The sequence below is a fragment of the Peromyscus eremicus genome, chromosome 11 (assembly GCF_949786415.1).
Source record: "Peromyscus eremicus chromosome 11, PerEre_H2_v1, whole genome shotgun sequence".
NCBI classification, from domain to species: Eukaryota; Metazoa; Chordata; class Mammalia; order Rodentia; family Cricetidae; genus Peromyscus; species Peromyscus eremicus.
Window position 1 is genome coordinate 20,746,084 of NC_081427.1, and position 21,919 is coordinate 20,768,002.

At 33.8% G+C, this 21,919-nt stretch overlaps 1 long non-coding RNA gene across 1 annotated transcript; it reads right to left on the bottom strand.

The window, feature by feature from the left end:
• Positions 1-1,943: 1,943 nt before the first annotated feature.
• LOC131921722 (uncharacterized) lies at positions 1,944-14,325 on the bottom strand. The gene is made up of 2 exons (XR_009382073.1): positions 14,280-14,325; positions 1,944-2,214 (listed from the first exon to the last, which is right to left on the bottom strand). It is a non-coding gene; the product is annotated as an uncharacterized LOC131921722 (long non-coding RNA).
• Positions 14,326-21,919: the final 7,594 nt, after the last annotated feature.

The window sequence follows — 21,919 nt, forward strand, 5'->3', positions numbered from 1 at the left end:
AATATACAGTTTATTAATTATAATCTTTATAGTATTAACATAGGTGAGCAAAATATTTTTTACAATTAGTTGGTGTGAAAATATTTTTTTTCTTATTTTTTTTCTGGAGCTGAGGACCGAACCCAGGGCCTTGCACTTGCTAGGCAAGCGCTCTACCACTGAGCTAAATCCCCAACCCCCGAAAATATTATTTTTAAAAGGTGCATATAAATTGATTTTGTTTCACATAATTTGTTGAACTAGATATATACCTCTCTGTAAGTGTATTCCATGTGTATATAAATCTGTGTATGTATGTTGATTTTTTTTCTCATTTTCTTGTAAAGGTGTTTATTTTTTAAATTAAGAAAAATTTTTCAGCCAGGCACTGGTGGTGCACGCCTTTAATCCCAGCACTTAGGAGGCAGAGGCAGGCAGATCTCTGTGAGTTCCAGGCCAGCCTAGTCTCCAAAGCCAGTTCCAGGAAAGGCTCAAAGCTACACCGAGAAACCCTGTCTTGAAAATCCAAAAAAAAAAAAATTTTTTTTTCATTCATTTTTCACACCAGTCAAAGATACCCCTCTTCCCTCCTTCTGCTCCCTGAGCCTCCCCCTCCCAACCCACATGTTTGAAGTAGATGTTACCTACCTCAAGACAATCTTCAAGTTTAATTTTCCTAAATTTTCACTAGAAAGTATAAATTACTTGAATGGTATTGTGTTTTTATTTTTAATTCATTTCTCTGCCTGGCCTCCATGGGTTTTAAGTGAGTGGGTTTGTACTATACTTGCTGAGACCGTGCTCTTAATTACAAGCACATGGGAGGGTGCAGATACACATACATGAGCTCATTATGATAAATATTCTGACAGTGTTTAAGAGCCTCATCCTCTCAATGAAAAACATAAAATCCAGCTAACAAGTTGTTCAATGTTTACATATTATGTTTTAAATTATGAGTCATTAATAACCATGAACTAATAGCTATAAACGAAATTGCAGAAAGAGGTGATTCACAAGGCTATTAATATTTGCCCTTCATGTGAGATAAGAAAAATAAAAGGTGCTTTCAGTGTAGCCATTAGATTGTTAAGCAGAAAATCAGAAACAGCACTTTTGGGTCATTGAACCTAGTATGTCTTTTAATACAAATAGGAAGTATGGATTTAACTCTAAATGTTTAGTATTTAGGACACTTGGGATCTTTTATGATTATGAGCAGCCTCATGGTTTTACCATTCTTGAACACATCACTGATTTTCACAATACTAGGAAAAAGAATTCATCATTTTCATCTACTTCAGGGACATCATTAATGGGCAATATTTGTTTCAGGATCTCAGTGCTGGATTGAATTTTGTAGTCATGGAGTCTTGCTCTGAACACTGGCATTTCCATTATGACATACTGTGGTTTTTGCCCTCCAAAAACACCCTTTTCCCCAAAAAAAAAAAAAAAAAAAGGCATATAATAATAGCAAGAGATGTATTTTCCATCATAATAATGACATAGAAGAAACCAACATACCAACATACACATTGTAGAACAAAAACAGAGTTATACTGCTTCTGTTAAACAAACAAACAAGCAAAAACAACCAGGCGGTGGTGGTACACTTTTTTAATCCAAGCATGCTGTAGGCAGAGGCCAGAAGACCTCTGTGAGTTCAAGGTCAGCTTGGTCTACAGAGTGAGTTCCAGGATAAGCTCCAAAGCTACAAAAAGAAACCCTGTCTTGAAAAATCCAAAACCCAAAGGGGGAAAAAAAAAAAAAAGCAGAATATAGAAGGCATTCATTGAGCTCTGTGAATCAGTAGCAATATAGTACAGGGTGTCGGTCTGACCAACAGGTAGGGCGGAGGCAGGACCGGGCCAGCCGGTCTCTCCCTGGGGCTGAGCAGGATGATGAGTGTCCAGCACCGTCCCCACTCCTGTCCACCAGAGAGAAACACACTGAGCTGGGAGTCTTGTCGAAGCAGGAACTCGCTTTATTGAATTAGGAGTGAACTTATATAAGTTGGGGTGATGGGGAGATGGGGGTGAGGATAGCGGGCCAATGAGATGATGCCATCTCAGCAGTTACTAGGCAGAGGCCAATTCTAGGTCAGGTAGTGTTGAGTCACTCATGCGGAAGTCATGTCTCAGGACAGGTCACCACGTGCAGAAGTCTTGTCTCAGGACAGGTCACCAAACTCGAGCTAAGTTGGGGAAGGTACACTGCATCTCAGGCCTGGGCCTTGAGGGACCCAACAACAGAGGTTTTAAATGAATTAAAATTGAAATAAAAACGTTGAAATGACCAAACTAACCTAAATTACTGAAGACATATGCAGCTATTGCACAGGCTGTGACTGGAGAAGGTAATGATGCTTTGTGGATTAAGTAATAAATGCTAGTATAAAGACAATAATACAGTGAATTAAAGTATATATTAATGGTTAAAATAATGATAGATTAGCACAGACACTGGAGAGAAGCAATTTAACAGTTGAGATAATTCAAAGTTCAGTCAGGTTTATCTCACTATTCAATATTTAACTCCTAAATATTTTTATTAGCTATGCTTTGTACTAAGTGCCTTATGTATAAAATTATATATATAATCACAATCGCCTAATATTCGGTCTTATGATTTACTATCATTATTGCATTTTGCATATAAATTAACTAGTGCTGAAGGACATTAACTCAATTATTTTTGTGACATATGTTCTAATTATAACAAAAAATTCAATATTCGTAGGGTTTTACTGAAAAAATATCTTTGAAATAAATTTACTAAATTCTGAACAAAGTTCTTTCTGGTTTTATTAACTTTGAAGCTTCTAGTTATCCTTAGTATAGATATGCTCCTTGATGAAAGGGGAAAATAAAATGATCGTTTACAAAATGTGGAAAATACTATGTATATCTCCAGTCACACAAAGGACTTCTGTTCAGCTAATATAAAACCTTCATAATTCATTATTTAAAGACAATGAGCTATAAGTGTGAGTCCATGATAGAACGGCCTCTTTAGCAAGGGAAGCACACAAGGACCACCAGAAGCAAGGATATTGCTAGGACACTGAGGAGGGGTTGTACATAAATATATGAAAACATCCACATGTTAAGTAGTAGCTAAAGAAGTATTAAAACCATCTAGTTAATGGAATATTTAAGACAAAAGTAAAACTAATAGAAGAAACGTTACCAAATACTGGTTATAATAAAGATGAAGTTCCTCACACTATTTTCGTGGTACGGTAAATGATTCATGCTGCTTTCCAATTTATTTGATAAATCCTTACCAAGTCAAACCTCAATCAGCAATGCGGCTTATAAAATAAAGCCACTTGACATGAAAATTTGTGCTCAAATATGTATAGGACCATTACTTAAACAAGAAAAACAGGCGACAAACTAAAGTGTCCTGACACAAAAGTCTCATTTTAAGGAAAAACCCCGCCCATTTCTCTCTCTCCTGTCTTTTGCTTTCCTCCCACGTGGTGTACACCCCTCACCCTTCTCCTTTCTCTATTTCCCTTTTTCTCACCCCAGCCACCACCAAATAAAACTCTTCACTGAGCTCTGTCTGCAAGAAATCTCTGTCTCTCACCCGCCATGGGGCACCTCGGCTCCACCTGCCAGTACCTGTTGCATACAAATTCATAGGACCTGGAAGGGGGGCTCTGCTTACAGAGGGGCAAGTCAGTATGTGGTGATACTGTGGATGAACAAAATACTTTTGTCTAATGTGGTTATACACACTCAAATAACTCCATGTATTGAGATTTAGGCAGTCACAGCCCTAAAAAAAAATAGATTACATAATTTCACAGTAAGAAGTTAAGACTTTTGGTGCCTGTCCTGGATCTTGCTCTGTAGACCAGGCTGGCCTCGAAACCATAGAGATCCTCCTGGCTCTCCTTCCCAAGTGCTGGATTAAAGGCAAGCACCACCACCTCCCAGCCAAGAAGTTATAACTTTTAAGGAATATTTTGTGTGAAAGTAACATATTTATACTGTAGAATACTGATCTAAACTTATTTATGAAGTGTGTCTACTAAAAATAAACATGTACACTGATGTATTTTTAATTCCAGTGTTTTAATATGTGACAGAGTAGGAATGTTATTCTACGTTAGCTGTCACAGTTCTAAATTAAGCTTATGTGGAAATGAATTTATTTTGGAAAGAAAGAACTGCACAGATGTCATTTTCCTCAAAAGCAAGCAAATAATGAATGTAAATAATGCCCTGTTTGGGTTTTGATCCTTCAGAATCACTTGAAATCTGAAATACTGTTATGCCAACATATTAAAGACCATTTTCTGCCATAAATAGAGATGAATAGACTCTTAGTCATTTATTTGTAAGTTGCTTTAATTTTCCTATTAAAAAAATCCTTGCAAATGAAATGACAAGTGACAAATGGAATTTTCATTTGTCAGTATCTCTGGCTACAGAGCTATTATGCTGTTTTGAAGGAATTCAATCCAAACATAAGCACTAGAGTTGTGGCAAATACCCTAAGAAATTATTGTTCATAGTTCATAGTAATGAAAAATTAAAGTTGGAACACAATTGAATTAACATAACTTTTTGATGCTTCAGTGTAAAATGACAATTTGAAAATAGAAGTGTGTTCTGAGTAAAATGTTTGGTAAAATGATTAAACACAGGTATAAAACATGTACATAATTCAAGATATACATGCTGAGGGTTTATGAACAAGTGAGGAACAATACAGCTAGTCATAAAGTTTACCTCATCACATATCTTCATTAACCTTTTAATTACAAATAAAAGTTTTTAGAGGAAGTTATCTTTATGCTAATGTAGTTAATTATTGAGATATCTGCTCATACTGTTCTCACTTATTCTTGTAGGCACCAATATTAGCTTGTTTTCCTTGTAATAAAGCACCACAAACTGAAGAAACTGATGAAAAAAATCTTATTTTTGGCATCTAGGTCCTTATGGAGAGACATAATGAGAAGTGGTGAAGGCATGACCGTGGGTGGCTAGAGAGGACATCCTCAACCACGAACTCAAAGGAGAGAGACAGAATTAGATGGGAAGCGAGAGTCTAAACTCTCAAAGCCCTCCTTTAGGGAGGTACTTCTTCAGAAAACCTCTATCTCCTAAAATTTCCATAACCTCACCAAACAGTGTCCTCAAAAAGGGATCCTGGCACCTCTGGGGGCAGATTCCTTATTCAAACCACCACATCATACATGTTTATACACACACACAACACACACACACACACAGAGACACACACACACACACACACACACACAAACACACATACACACACACTCACACACACACACACACACACACACACACACACACACTGCACATAATTTTATTCAAACTTAAAAGAAAATCTCAAGGCACTCAAGCTATAACTCCCACCAGCTGACCAGAGGGCAGTCAAGAACAGGGAGTGGAGAAGCCTTGGACTTCATTTTAAGCAGTGATGGAAATTTACCATGACAGAGCAGGCAAGTTAAGGGTGCAGATGTAGGGGATTCATAAAATAGTGAAATCTGAAGTGATAAGAAACTACAATTAGAAAAAAAAAATGACTCACAGTGCTTAGGAGCAGAATTACAAAGCAATAAAAGGTGTTCTATGTAAGACTACCATATTAATTTTTAAGCTTTTATTTCTTTTAAATGTTTTTAATTGAAACAGAATTAAATCACTCCCCCTCCCTTTCCTCATTCCATCATCTTCAAGTTACCCTCCCTCAAACTCCTCAGATGCCCACTTCCACTTTCAAGTTGGTAGCCATTTTTTGTTTCATTATTATTGTTATACATAATATATATTATTTATGTGTGCATGTTTGTGTATGTATATTATAAATAAATGTGCCTTGAGTCAATTTTTGTCAGTGTTTATTATTATCAAGCCTGATCACACTATGTTGGACAAACACTATGTGCTCATTACTGGGAGAGGATTATTCTCTTAAAAATTATTAGTTGTTTGCAGATGTTTTTCTACTAGTGGGATACCATGAAATTTTCATGTCATGACAAATGCTAACAAATATCACACTCAGAAGTCTGTGCAAAATGAATGACTAGTTAGTGTACTGCACAAAATAAAGATGATTTTCTATAATAAAAAACCAAGTTTTATTCCATGTGAAATTCAAAGAAAATTCAAACACATGAAACATATGAAAAAGGTTATAAGTCTACCAACTCTGAATTCTGTGTTCGTTCACAAAACTGATTTTTCTTCAGCAATTACCACACAATTTACTTGGAAACGAACAGTAAATATGCAAAACTTAAATTTGTATGTTTCACCAACTTTTATGGAAGGAACATTTGTGGATGCATATTTAGAATAATAGTGGTAACAATACTTCATCCTGTCTCCGAATAATGCTTATTATAATATTGACATCATTGTAACAAATAACCTGAATATTGTTGGTGTCTAAATGAATCTTCAATTTCATTTAGTTTCAAAATGAGAATTAAAAATTACCTTGTAAAGTAAATTGAATAAATAAGCAGTGTTACTGAGTATAGCTAGCAGCACCAATTACATTGCACATCATGGACTATGTATATTCCAGGTTTTTTTAAAAATATGATTCTGTGATTACTGCCATGACAATAATAAATTTGGGAAAGAAGCTTATTTCATCTTGAATATTTTATTTCATCATAGATAGAAGCCAAGAGAAGAACTCAAGACATTTATCTGGCAGCAAGAAATGATGCAGAGAGCATGGAGAAGCACTACTAACATCATTGTTTCCCCTGTGTGCTCAGCTAATTTTATTATACATCCCTAGCCTAACTACCTTGTGAGGTCACTGCCCACAGTGGCCTAGGCCTTGTTTGATAAATGAGCAAAACAATCGACTGACCAATTTGATAAAGGCAATTCTTCAGCTTAGATTACCTCTTCCTGGATGACGGTATGCTTTTCTTTCCCAAGCTAACAAATAATTAACCAGTATAATGTACAAATAAACAAATATTTGTTGATTCACTTAAAATGAACATTAACCCACAAATAAACATTAAGCCAAGCATGATAGCTCCCAGCTTTAACATCAGAGCATAGAAGGTTGAAATGAGTCTAGGAAAATCTTGGATTGCACAAAGAGGTCCACGACACATTGAGCCATTGCTCATGACCTCTCCCTAAACAGAGAAATATAAAAAAAAAAGAAAATTAAATTAAACAACATGAAAAAAATGCTGTAAATTGGCATCATACTTTAAAATAGTACCCCAAATAGTACTTGAATTTAAAACAAAGTTAAACATGAAACACGCATTGAATAAAGTTTAAAAGAGAAATGAATATCCTAAGAATCTAGACTGAGTGAGTATAGAGAACAATAAGTAAAAGTACATAAGTAGAAAATTAATAAATGAAATATCTGACAGGCAAATTATAGCTAAATGCAGCAAAACAAATTGAAAATTAATGTATTAAATTAGTGAAAAGAGAAGATTAACTGCAGGTATAAGCCAACATGATTGACAAGGGATTTTTTTTTGAAAGTAATCATGAAAAGAATAATAAGTTTTGAAAGCCAAAGAAAATAATTCTTCACTTAGGTTGCTCTAATCTTAAAATTGGTTTCAAGAAGGGTAAAAACGACACTGCAGGTAACCAGAAACAAGTTTTGGTATTCTATCGCACAGTGGGTGGTTGTAGTTAACAATAACGTCTTTCCAAATGGCTAGAAAACAGGCTTTTAAATGTTTGAATCACAAAGAAATAACTAATGTTGAAAGTTATGAAATACTTTGCTCTTATTTAAACTGCAAGCTATGTATATGCACTTTATAGATATTTAGAATGGTATGTCTTCAAATATAAATAAAATAAAATGTATAGTCAAATAATAAAAAAGAAAGAATATATTCCAAATTTTTTATATTAAAATAGTTTACATTGCTTAAGTGATATAAAATTATAATTTAGATAAAGAAGGGAAGCAGAAGGGAGATGTCAGTACTACTGAAAATAAAGAGATAATAAAATAATAATTAATGCTTACAGTTTATACAAAAAAAGTAAAGGTGAATAGAGTTAAAGATTTTAAAAATGTTATAATGTTGTAATATAAAACTAGTGATTTAATTTATTAACACTTGATTTCATACTAACCAATAAAAATAACTCAAGTCCTCTTGGATGTAGAAGAATAAAAGATAATACCATTTGACATATACATAACAAAAAACACAGTATCATTAATCAAACTTGCAAGTTTTCTAGAAATAAATAATACAATAATATCACATATAAAATTGGCTAGTGTGAATGTAATTTATAGTATACAGTTTGCTTATTATATAAGATACCAAGAGTGATCATTGGAAAAATAGAAATATGAATTATCTGTAAAATATGTGATATGATTCAAGTATAACACTAACAAGGGCTTAAAATTAATGAATTAGAAGGATATTCTGAACGAGGTGAATTCTGAGACTCAAGTAATAGAATATTAATATAATAAATTTTTTCAGTCATTTCTTAAGCAGTACTTTGTGTTTCACATAATTAATGAAAATTTCAACATGTTTTGTTGAAGTTAATTTGATAAAATAATTCCAGCATGTATATGAATCAGCAAATTTGAACTACCCTGGAGGAATCATTATAGAAAACACACTAAACAACATTATAATTTTATGACTCTACATATCATTTTTATGAATTCGAAAGCAAAATAATAATAAAACTTATCATAAGAAACATTTTAAAGTATGCTTGTTTTTTTTAGGATACCATAAATAAAAGGACCTACAAGACTTATAAAGGAGTAATTGGTAAATCGATCAGCTATAATGTAGTTTCTGAGATATTTGAACCTATTCTTTCACTAAAGCTGGAGTTGAAAGATTACATGTCCATATTCCTTAAAAATCATTCTCTAGGAAGTGTCACCTAAAATCAGCACTTCCTTTTTTAGGCCTCTGTGGGGATTTATAATTTAAGTAATAAATGTATCTACCTTATTTATTTTTCTCTTCAAGACTTTGATAATCAGTAAGAAATTACATAAACTTCAGACTCAATTTTGTGAGATTTGATTAAGATGTCCACCATAGTTCTCGCCATGTTGGTGATATGATATCACATATTGTTGCACAACTACAAATGAAACATATCTTCATTTCACAATTTTATTCCTATAATGACACCATTAACTCTCAAAATGTTGTATGTCTCCTGTGATGTTAACATTAATCTCTAAATCAGTCAGAGAGTGTGGAAGCAACTGGAGCACCTGACTTAGCCACCATGGCATGCTATTATAATTCAACAAGAAATGCTTGCTATAGTTATAGAAACTTTGGAAATTCTTTATTAGAGCATCATATTTGCTTCTTATGGGAATCCCTGAGATCAGGACATTTATGGTAAGTACAGTGCTCTTTCACTCATCTAATTGTATAAGAGCAAAAATATATTTTTTAAATCTGACATTCCATAAACAAACTTCATTTTCATAAAAAGTAAGAATCCCCAAGGATGTATGGCTACTTTATGTTTCATGTGAACAGCAAATAGCTCTTGGATGTCAGTGATGTAGCATATTACAATTATTGCTCCATACAGTTGTGGAGAGTCTGAAAAGCTTTTGTAGACTTGACAATAGCTTGTTATTATTCATTTCTAGCAGGTATTCCAAAATAAATAAGTAGTCCTCAATTAATCCATGCTTAGAATTAAATTCTCCCACCTTAGTTGTATCTCATTACATAATGGTGTTTCAGTTCTGCAAAGGTACAATGCAAAATTCAGTACACAATTAAAAAACACTGTATCCTAAAGTATCCTCCTCTATTTTAAATGACTATATTCTCAAATGTCATTTTAATACCACCAATTATAAAAGACCTCCAAGCAATTTTGTTTAAACTTTGTATTCTAAAACTTACCATTTCCAGCTAATATAGTTGAAAATTTCTCTTGAATAAGTGTTGTTACTTCTTGCTTTATTTTTGCAGTTATGCTCAAGCCCCGTTGTGTGATGACTTTATATCAGACATGTTCATTGAGGAAGACAAAATACACACTATGAAAAGCAAATGATACAGCATTAAAAAAATAACTTTTGTTCTCCCTTCTCTGATACCAAACATTTCACTTCCGAGTTCTTCTGAAAACTGTAAACAACTTTTGAAGAACATACTGCCACTAACCTTCTGTGAATAAAACAGAAGTGGATGATATCTGATTATCATATATGGAAATATCTCAAGCCCATTTTTCACATTTTATGAAAGAATGCAATGTTCTCTTTTGTCTCACCCTATGGAGATATAAAGACAATTCTGAAAAATGACAAATTATTCTTCTGTACTGCTATTTTGCCAATTCTCCAGTTCCAGTTTCAGTGCCTAGAATATCCTAACGTTCCTCTTTATTGTTTTGCTTTTCCAGCTCTCCCTTAGGATCTGATGACATTTCACTTTCTAAGCAAGCAAACCCAGAGCAACAATGACAACAAATTTGTCAATGTCTTTTTTCACAGCAGAGTTTTAGTTTGCTCATATTTAATTTTCTGCTTGAACTAACTCCAGTCAATAGTCTCAGTCTAATCTTTTTCTTTCATTTACTTTAATTGATAAAGTATATATATATATATACATATATATTCACATGCTTTACAACATATATGTGATGTTTGTTCATTAAGTGAAAAGAAGAAATAATTCTTAATATATCTATTATATTATATCAAAATTCTTACAGATTTTTGTGATCAAATCATCTTTTAGCATTTATAACATAATTCTGTTATTTTTTTTTCACCATAGACTGACTATTATTCAAAATTGCCAACAGTTTCTTCCTCCTGGATAACTGTGACTCAGTAGACTTAATCCAGCATTTCTTCCTCTCCATTCCCTTTTGAGCTCTGACAAGTCTCAATCAAGCCTCTGCTTCTATGAGCGCACAGTTAAGAGATGACACACTATTGTGAGCTCTTCTATTATTTGTCTTTCTCCATGTGACTTAGTTCACAATACATCACACCTTGTGTTTATTCATCTTGTTGCAGTTCAGAAGAATTCTTTCTTTTAAAAATCAATGTGATTTCTATATAACTCCTTCAATGAAACCGATATGCATTCCAAACTAAGCCCCTCACAAGTGTTCTGGGAGTGTGCACCACCACTCCTCTGCAACATCTAAAACCTACAATAGCAAAGTGTATCTCACTGGATGACAAATATTTTTAACCCATACAGACGTGTGTGAATTCACTTTTCTCTGAGTAAAATGAAATTCTTATCAAAATGTTCTAAGACCTGTCACATTCTTACTTTAGTGTATTTGTACACAAAAATCTTGGAACCATTTGTATTTGTGGATAATATTCATAGTTCACATATGGTTTTACTGAGTATCAAAAAGCACATGTAATGTCATGTCCAATAATTGAAATTGAGAAATGAATAATCTAAGACCAAAACTGTATATTCTTTTCAAATCAAATAAATAAATTGAATAAAAGAGACATGTAAATTATCTCCCTAAAGCAAATATGGAATAAAATAAAATAAGAGATTTATCACCAAAAAAATATAGCAATAATAACATAGATTGAGCTTTTGAATTTTGATAATTACTATTGATGTGATAAACATGATTAATAAATCTAGCTATATTTTTGTGTCACAAGAGAAATACAAGAAAAGAACACTCATTTTCCTTCATAGATGTACATATATAAATATATCATAATATAGAAAAATACATATGCATTCTAATACAAAAAATAGAAGTATCATCAAAAATTTTCAGTATAAGTTTGGCTCTGAGGTATACATTTTAATAAAAAAGACAAATATTATTACTATAGTGAAGTGTAAATTTAAAAATAATTGAATCTTGAAATATGGGTGATGAAGAACATGGTTGATTTCTAGTTACATGTTTAGCTTCATAACGCAGATGACTGAACTGGTTCTATAACTTACCGCCAGTTTATTGAGAGCTTATTTGGAAACAGTGGAAACTGAGAGAGAATTTACCTGTGAAATGTTACTGTCTATATTAGTTCAGATTTACTCTCTGGTTTTGTTGGAATGTGAACACTGAGTTGTTTTTAAAATAACATCCTATTGACCCAGACAATGGTGGCATATGCCTTTATTCCCAGCACTTGGGAGGCAGAGGCAGGCAGATCTCTGAGTTCGAGGTGAGCCTGGTCTACAGGGTGAGATACAGGAAAGGTGCCACAGCTACACAGAGAAACCCTGTCTCGAAAAACCAAAATAAATAAATTATACATAAATAAATAAAAATAATAATAAAAATAAAAAATAATATCTTATTGGTTTCTATACATGAGAATGAATACCAAAAATAGTGTGTGTGTGTGTGTGTGTGTGTGTGTGTGTGTGTGTGTGTGTGTGTAATATAGACAATGGGAATACCAGCTAGTTTGCCATTTTGGTCTGTGCTAGGTTACACAATCTGACACTGTCTCCACTATTTTTTTTAATCTATCTGTTTTCCCTTGAGAGTCTTCCATGTTCTCTTTTTACTAAAAGAGATAAAGACAAGTTTAATGTATCTACATTACATAGTATAAAGGCAGTGAAGAAAACAACAGAGGTGTTTAGCTGCCCTCTGTTAATCATCAGTCTTCAGTCTGAAGATATGACAAGGACACACCTACCCTTGTGAGGTGTTTGAATAAAGGAACTCATTGCGAATAAGTGCAATAAGAAACTTTTTGCTACTTTTCTGAGGTGTTTCCTTTTGGTGACTTCAAAATGGGCCATCTCCACTATCTGCCACTTTCTGTTACTCTCTGTCATCAGTGTACTAACTGGCTAGGAATTTTTGGAGTGTTACCTGGCCCTTTACTCTTGAGGAAATTCATCTTCCAGTGATGCACGTTTTTACTAAGTCAGTGGGGGAAAGAATTAGATTTTCAAAATCCAAATTAAGTCTTCTTTCAAAGAAACACTGTTTTGTTTAGTTGTTTTGTTTTGTTTTGTGGTAGCTTTGGTGCCTATCCTGGAGCTCGCTCTGTAGACCAGACTGGCTTTGAATTCAGAGAGATCCTCCTCACTCAGCCTCCCAAGTACTTTGACTAAAGGCATGCAACACTGTTTCCCAGCTAAACAGTTTTGACCTTTATATTTGCAATGTTTCTCATTTTAAACATCTAATTATTTAGAAACAAATAAAAAAAAAAACATAATGTCTGTGAGTATCATAGGTGCTTCCAGAAAACTGTGAATTTAATTTCCCACTTATGTATATTCAATAATATATTTACTTTGTTCAAACTATACTGTTTCTTTTTTTCTTTATTTTGCTTCCAAAACATCACGACCTCAGCTTTTCCTCTTTCCACTAGTCCCATTTCCCCCACCTTACCTCTGCATCTTTCTCTCTGTTTCCCTTCTGAAAAGCCCAGGCCTTCCAGGAATTTTCATTTCACCCAACAAGGCATAACAAGTTACAACAGCAAGGCACAAAAACCCATATCAATGATGAGTAAGGCAACCCAGTAGGAGGTAAAAAGTTTTCACGAGAATAAAGCGTCAGACACACTCCCACTCCCACTGTTAGGAGTATAACAAAAATATCAAGCTAAAACTAATATGCTGAGAACATAGCTCATACCCATGCAGGCTCCGTGATTGTGCCTCAGTGTCTGTGAGACTCTGTCAGCCGTACTTAGCTGAAGTCTGAGGGCTTTTTATTCTCCTGGTGTCCTCTACCACCTCTGGCTTCTACATTTCTTCCTTTGCCTCTTCGATTCTCCAAGATCCAAGCGGAGAGGCCTGATAAGATCTCCAATTTTCACTCTCTCTTCCTAGTATTTGGCTGTGGGTCTCTGTATTTGCTTCCATCAGCTGCCAGCAGTAGCCATTTGATGACATGATTGATGGCTAAGCACCAATCTTAAAGGTTATAATTAGGAATCATTTTATTCCTTCTTTCTTCTTTCTTTCTTTCTTTCTTCCTTCCTTCCTTCCTTCCTTCCTTCCTTCCTTCCTTCCTTTCTCCCTCCCTTCCTTTCTCCCTTCTTTCCTTCTTTCTTTTTTCTCTTTTCCTATCATGGGTCTCTGGGCTATTCATTCTCCTGGTTCTGGTCATCCAGACAGTGTGGGTACATGGATTCACTCCAGCATGTGTTTTCGGTCGTGGTAGGGGCTTCCAATTGCAGCCATCAGTGGTTGGCCCCTCCCACATGTTCTGTTCCTTCATTGCCTCAGTACACATGGCAGTCAGCCTCACTAGTAGAGTGATAGTTGTGTGGCTGGGTTTGTGTCCCAGTCTCACCTCTGGAAGCCGTGCCTGGTTTCAGAAGATGATTCCTTCAGGTTCCAAATTCTCTATTATTAGGAGTCCACCCCAAGTTCACAGTCATAGAATCCACAGAGATTCTAATAGACTAGGTTTCCACATAGCCTCCTGTAGTTGGAAGTTTTGCTATGTCCCTCCCAGCCAGTGGTTGAGACAAATCTCTTCCACTCACGTTCCCCAAGTAAACACACAGAGGCTTCTATTAATTATAACTTCTTGGCCACTAGCTCAGGCTTATTACTGACTGGCTCTTAACTACTGAGCCATCTCCTCTTCCTACACAGCTCTATCACTTTCTTTCTGTCTGTACAGACCTCCAATCCTCCATGGTTAACTAGTGTTGGAATTAAGGAGTGTGCCACCGCGTCTGGCTCCGTTTCCAGTGTGGCCTTGAACACACAGAGATCCTGGCTACTAAGTGATAGGAATAAGGGCATGTGCTAACATTGCCCAATATCTTTGTTTACTTAAAATGGCTTTCTTTTTCCTCTGATTTTCAGGCAAGCTTTATTTATTAAAGCACAAATAAAATATCACCACATTTCAGCACAAATAAAATAACACCACATTTGTTAAATATAAGTAGACTAGATATTGTAATTGTAATTCTTGCTTGATAACTGTTCTATTATATGTAATTTTACTTTGTTAAAGTTAAAACTTTCCTTTTTGATTAGACAGAAAAGGGGAAGTACTGTGGAATGCCCTGTATGCTGTGAATGTGTGTTGCTCTGATGGGTTGTTAAATAAAATGCTGATTGGCCAGTAGCCAGGCAGGAAGTGTAGATGGGATAAGCAGACAAGGAGAATTATGAAAGAGGAAGACTGAGTGAGGAGTTGCCAGCCAGACACAGAGGAAGCAAGATAACAAGGCAGAGTTGAGAAAAGGCACCAAGCCACATGGCTAAGCACAAATAAGAATTACGGGTTAATTTCAGTGTAAGAGCTAGTCAGTAAGTAATAAGTCTGAGCTAATGGCCAAGTAGTTATAATTAATATAAGCCTCTGTGTATTTACTTGGGGGACGAGAGTAGGAGAGATTTGTCTAGACCACCAGCAGAGAGGAACACAGGACAACTTCCAACTACAGTGTCCTCCTCCCACCCCAGGCATAACAATTTCATTAGTCTCTCAAAGAACACTTTCTCTTCATCCCACCCCCACCTGATCCCTACAAATATGGTATAGACTCACGTATAAGTAGATATTAGCTGTTAAGTCAATGACAATCATGCTGCAATCCATTAACTCAGAAAGGCTTAGTAACAAGGAGGACTCTAAGAGCGATGCATGGATCTTCTTGGGAAGGGAATATAGAAATAATTTAGTGGGTAGACTGGAGTAGATGGGGATGACAATTGGTGTTCCTATATTTCTTTTCTTTTTTTTTTTTTAATACAGGGTTTCTCTGTGTAGCTTTGGAGCCTGTCCTGGAACTTGCTCTGTAGACTAGGCTGGCCTTGAACTAGGTATTTTTATTTTTAAAGGTTTTTATTATTTTAATTTTATGGGTTTTTTTGTCTGTATATCTATCTGTGCGACATGTGTGCACATTTTCCTTGGAGTTTGAAAGAGTGCTTTTGATGCTCTAGAACTGGGGTCAGAGATGTTTGTTAGTCACAACATGAGTTCTGGGAACTGAACCTAAGTCCTCTGCAAGAGTACCACATCATGTTAACTGGTGAGCTCTCTTTCAGACCACAAATCATAGCGTTTTAAATATCTTCAACAAAGAATATGACTTTGGATAACTTAGAAATGGCTTCCTTATTTGTAGGAAAATGAAAAAAAAAAAGAAAGTACCATGTGTTCTTATTTCTGTTGTATATATTTCAGTTCTAAAAATGGTTCATCTAGTCAATCTGAGTTTCATTTTATTTTAACTAAATTGGGCCTTCCTATTTATATTTTGCCCATATGCACATCTTCATATTTGTTTGACAGACATGTGCTCTTACATGATTGGCAAAGTATATGTCAAAATTATACATTTTTTATATTTAAAAAGTAACACAGAATATAGCATAGTATTGATATTGCAGTTCATATTTGTTTGCTGCTCTCATTTGATTACCATAATGTAACCATATCTTTCAGCATTGTGAATAATTTGAACGTTGTTTAGTCCTTTTTCTAGGGTAAATATGTCATGATTAGTAGCATACATATAATTAAAGCCAGTTTATAATATTGACATGGTGTAGATGGTTTCTCTAAATATCTCAAATATTAGGTATCTTCATGAGAATATTAAACACACTATAATAATGTGCTCCTGCATTTTTCCTAAGATACATATTTATGAATTTCTTATTCTAGTCAAATGATTATGATTACACATTTCATAATATTCAAAATCTTGTTTTAATTATTTAGTTTTTCTATACTTTATTCCTATTGTGTAGTGAACTTGACTTACATCTTACATTTGTAAGCAGCAAGCATCTTAATATCCCTTATTTTATTTGTTCATTTTATCCTCACTTTTAGATAACTTATACAAATTAAATAGTATTAGCTCATTTGATCACAACTTTGATTAATTATTGTAAATATAATTAAATATTTTTAATACTAAATACTTTTGTCTTAGATGATTCAGCTATCTGGTTGATTCATTCATGAGATTTTTATCTTCATGCTTAAATATTTAATTATTCTCATATTCTTTTAGTATAAAGAATGCTTATAATACGTTTGTTTTCCTTTTATATTTATTTTTTATGACTCATTTGAATTTTAATTATGTGTAAGTGTCTGAGAGTGAAGATATAAAATTGTACTCTCCTATCCATGAAGATCAGAAGAGATGGTAGAGTTTACCTGGAACTGTAGTTACAGGAGTTTGTGTGTAACAGAGTATGGGTGCTAACAACCAAATTTGGGTGATCTGGAAGAGCTGAAAATGTGATTGATTGCTGAACCATCTCTCCAGGCACTCCTTTTTGTTTCTTAAAATATTGCATTACAGGGGGAAAATACTGTAAGAGCCAGATGACAAGGGAATCTGCTGTGAGATTTCGTCTCAGAAGTGACAGGGAAGCTTCACCCATATCTCTTCAATAATATGGCTGTCTTTAAAAAGACAACACCAATAGACCAATAGACCAATTACTACTGGGAACACAGACTACTGAGTGCAAGAAAAATAGTCATCTCTAGCAAAAAATCCAATAGTCAGCCCTGAAATCATATACTTATCAGCAAAACTAAATATACTCAGTTAATTATATTTATAGGTTTATGCATTTTTATATGCAACAAAAACTGAGATCATCAAGTTGAGAAAGAATAGAGGCAGGACATGGACAAGGCTGTGGGGTGGAAAGGGGGAAGTAATTATGTAATAAACTACATTAAATTACATAAAAATGTAATTATGTTTTCATTAGAAAAATAATCTCTTGGATACCCATCATCATCTCTGAAGTAGATTGGTACTGCCAGGAGCAGACATGTCTCATAGTCATAAAAAAAGAACCTATTTTATTAAAATATCTTAAATGTCATATTCTGTATTTCTTATTCTTTCTTTATGCCAAAAGTAAGCAACTGAACAAGAAAATGACCTTGCCTCAACTGCTGAGAGTATGCTGTCCAAATAGGACAAGAAGGACACAAAAGAAAGGATTACTGGACTTTGCCAAGACAAGGTAAGAAAGCTTTTCAGAAAATCCAGCATCACAAATAATTCTGTCAGATATGCCAGGCCTGTAGGTCAAAGATGGATACTCCAACGTTGCAGAGGATACTTGGGTGACTGTACAGGCAGCTAGCTGTTTCTGTCATTTCTCACAATTTTTGAATGTTGCTTGCTTGCACTTCTTGCTTACTCAATATTATTTCCTTCTCAGGTTTCTGAGGGAGTTGAAGAATAGATAGTTACAGTTATAGTTTTCCTTGTTAATAAATTCAGAAAAGTGTGTAAGTTTGAGAGACATCAAAAGATAGTTTTTGGTTAGAAATTCAAGTTAGGATAAGAAGTAAATAAGGTACAACACTTTGGACTCACCAAAATAGGATAAATAATGTAGTATTTTCTTTGAATTTGTTTACTCTTAATGGACTAGACAATATTGATGTGATTATTGCCTGTATATATTGTACATAGTTATTGTATCTATTGTATATAGTTTTTCTCTTATATTAGTTATAGTCTTCTATTTCTATTGTAGACAAAAAGGGGAAATGTGATACTTTGTGTATGCTCTAACAAATAAAGCTTGCCTGAAGATCACAGGATAAAGCTAACCAGTGGTAGCACATACCCTTAATCCCAGCACTTGTGATCTCATGCCTTTGCTGCCAGTAATTGGGAGTCACACATGCCTTTAATCCCAGCACTAGGGAGAATGAGATAGGAAGTGATATGGCTGAGTGTAGAAAAGGAATATAACATAGGAGGAGAAAGGAGCTCAGTCCTTTTCAGCTCAAGTGTTGAAGACGTAAGAGGTGGCTGTGGCTTGTTTCTTTGTCTCTCTGGTCTTTCAGCATTTGCTCCAGGAAAAAAAGAAAGAAAGAAAGAAAAATAATGTCTCTGATATCTTATTCTGGACAATATCTAGTAAACTAATGTTAACTTGCTTTTATGCACTCTACAAGTAACTTGGTATTTTTCTCTCAGAAATTTTGCCTTTAATTCATACTATTTTTTTATTTTTATTTTGTATGTGGTGGAGTCATATGCATTTAGGGCACACATGTCATGTACATAGAGGTCAGAGGACAGCTTTTGAGAATTAAGTTGTTTCTTGCCTTCTACCAAGTATAGCTCAGAATTGTACTTGGGTCATTAGGCTTGGTAGCAAGTGACTTTCTTTGTTGAGTTATCTTATCAACCAAACTATTGTTATTTTTATACATTTATATTATAATACTTTTATAAGATTTGAATTAAAATTGTCAAAAATAGTACAATGTCACTAATATGAACAAATTTGTTTCCTAATGTTATAGTACAGATTAAAATAAATGATTTGAATACTATTTTATCTCTTACCTCATATTTTCCAGAGCTTCATACACTTATCAAATTTGAGTTAAATTAAAAGTTGGTTTAATATTAGCATTAATATGTTTGTGGTATTTCACATTCTGATATTTATCTTGAGCTTACTATTTTTTTATAGTCTGCATTATTTTTGTTGTTTTTTGTTTTGTTTTGTTTTTGTCTTCTATGTGTTTTGATTTGTTCAGATTTTCTTTGTTCTATATTCAAATCTAAATGTAAAAAATTCCATTATATACTAATTACCATGTTATTGCAAATTTCCTTAGTTAGAAAGTTTAGCTCAGAGATATTGATTCATATGATAACTTGCTCATTTTCTATTATTTTACAGTAACTATTGTGTATGGCTTTTGATTTTTACTGTGTACTCTATTAACTGCTTTGAACATTTATGCATAGGCTATTATGATTATTTTATGGCTACTGCAATCTATTTAGTTACTTAATGGTATTTATTATTACAGGACTAGCAGTAGAAAAATAAAATTTATTTATTTCTTTTAGAATTTACATATCTTTATTGTTCTTTCTGTAATTTTATGTATTTTCCTATTTAAAAATTAGATTCCTTTTTTGATAAAATATATCCTGACTACTGTTTCACTCCCTCTATTCCTGCCATCTGAAGAAAAAAAGAACCCTGAAGTTTTAAAAGTCTAATTATCCTTAGTGCATTTCTCTCCTTTTTATTATTTTAGTCTTTCTCATTATTTCTATCCATTTAAAATAAAAAAAAGCATTCCCCTTTTGTAAATTCTCCACAGACAAAGTCATGCTACCCTCTTTGACTTCAGGAACATTAGGAAATGCTTTCAAATTTCATAGTATTCAATGCCTTATGCTAAATCGGGTGCTGCAAGATATTTGATCACACTGTGCACCCCAAGATTGTGATAGTTAACTAGAAAAACCTATTTCTAGTTGTGGTGTGGCTCAGCCCTAGAACACACCTTTAATCCAAGAGCTTTCTGCTTAATTATTAAAAACAGGATTAAAAGAATTAACTATAGGTCAAGAGTCACCAAAGCAAGTAACAAGTTGATAGCAAGGCACTGTAGGATTATTAAGAAAAAAAAATGATAGAGAGTAATGGGGAGTTGAGAGAAAAGATAGACACACAAAAGATAGATAGTAAGTAGAAGGGAGGGCCATTCAGTTGGAGGAGTCTTATTGAGGAAGGTCAGCTGGGTATTTGTTCTGCCCCTCTGAGCTAGTAGGCTTTTACCCAAGCATCTGGCTCCCAAGCCTCTCCCTCTCTCTCTCTCTCTCTCTCTCTCTCTCTCTCTCTCTTGCTTTTTTGATGTCATTATTTGACTCCTAGATAGATTCAAGGTTCCTGGAAGCCCAGTCTTCCTTCATAATATATTTTCTATCTTTGCTGAAAAACTAGCATACCACAGTCAGAAGAAAACTTCTGGGTAAAAAGCTTTGTTCTTTTAAAAATTGAAGGACATATTCTCAGTATTTATAAAATATTATAATGTATTTTATTCATTTGAATGTAATTTGCCTATTAATAATAATGATGAATCTATTAATAATGATAATTTAAAATATGTATCGAGGAATTGTTTATCTAAACTAGATTTCAGTTTTCTGTAATTCACTATATGTTCAAAGAATATTTTAGGAACTTGATAATATAGCAGACATTTTGGTATAAGAATAGAATTCCATCATAGTAGACATTACTTCACTTCATATTTAGTTTTCCAATAATACATAATATTATAAATAACCTACAGATTTCAATGTAATGAATTAATCAATACAGAATGATAACTTTACTCCAAACCACACATCAAGACAACTAAAATATTTAGCACATGTGTTCCATTCAGCATTGTCTTCAGCAACTCTTCCATTGTTGAGAAAGGACACCATGACCAAGACTCTCTTGAGCAAATGCATTTAATTGTGAACTTGCTTACAGATTTAGAGTGTTAGTCCATGTTAACCATGGCATGAAGCAGACAATGTATGGCACTGAAGCTGTAATTGAGAGCTTTACATCCTGATACTAGACAGCCGGCTGAGAAAGCCTGAGCTTTGAGTGGGTTTTTAAAATATCAAATATAGTGCCCATCCCCACTGACATCCTTCCTCCAAGAAGAATAAGCCTGCTCTGAAAACATCAGACCTCCTGATCGTTCTGAAAAAGTTCAACTTGGAACTAAGCTTGAAAATAATGAGCCTGTTGGGGCTATCCTCATTCAAATGAACACAAGCATTGTTGCATATTGAACTGTTTATTCTTATATACCTAGTTTATAGTCCTATTTCCATAGGTGACAAAATATTTAAAAACAAAAATTTCTACATGTGAAGCAAACACTGAAATTTAAGTGTACATGAATAAACAATTAAAATATTGACACATTTTATACTTGAATTTAACATTCCTGCTATATGTGCTGAAATAAATAAGAATAAATTATAGAAAATATTCTATTAAATTCCTAGGCCATTAGCTTCAAGTTGTCAAACAATCTGAAAAATTCAAGAACTATTAAATTGAAATACATATTTAATAGCTAAATTGGATGTAAGGAAATCAAATACTGTCTTACAAAAATGAAAAATTGAAATTTATGTTCTAGTTAAA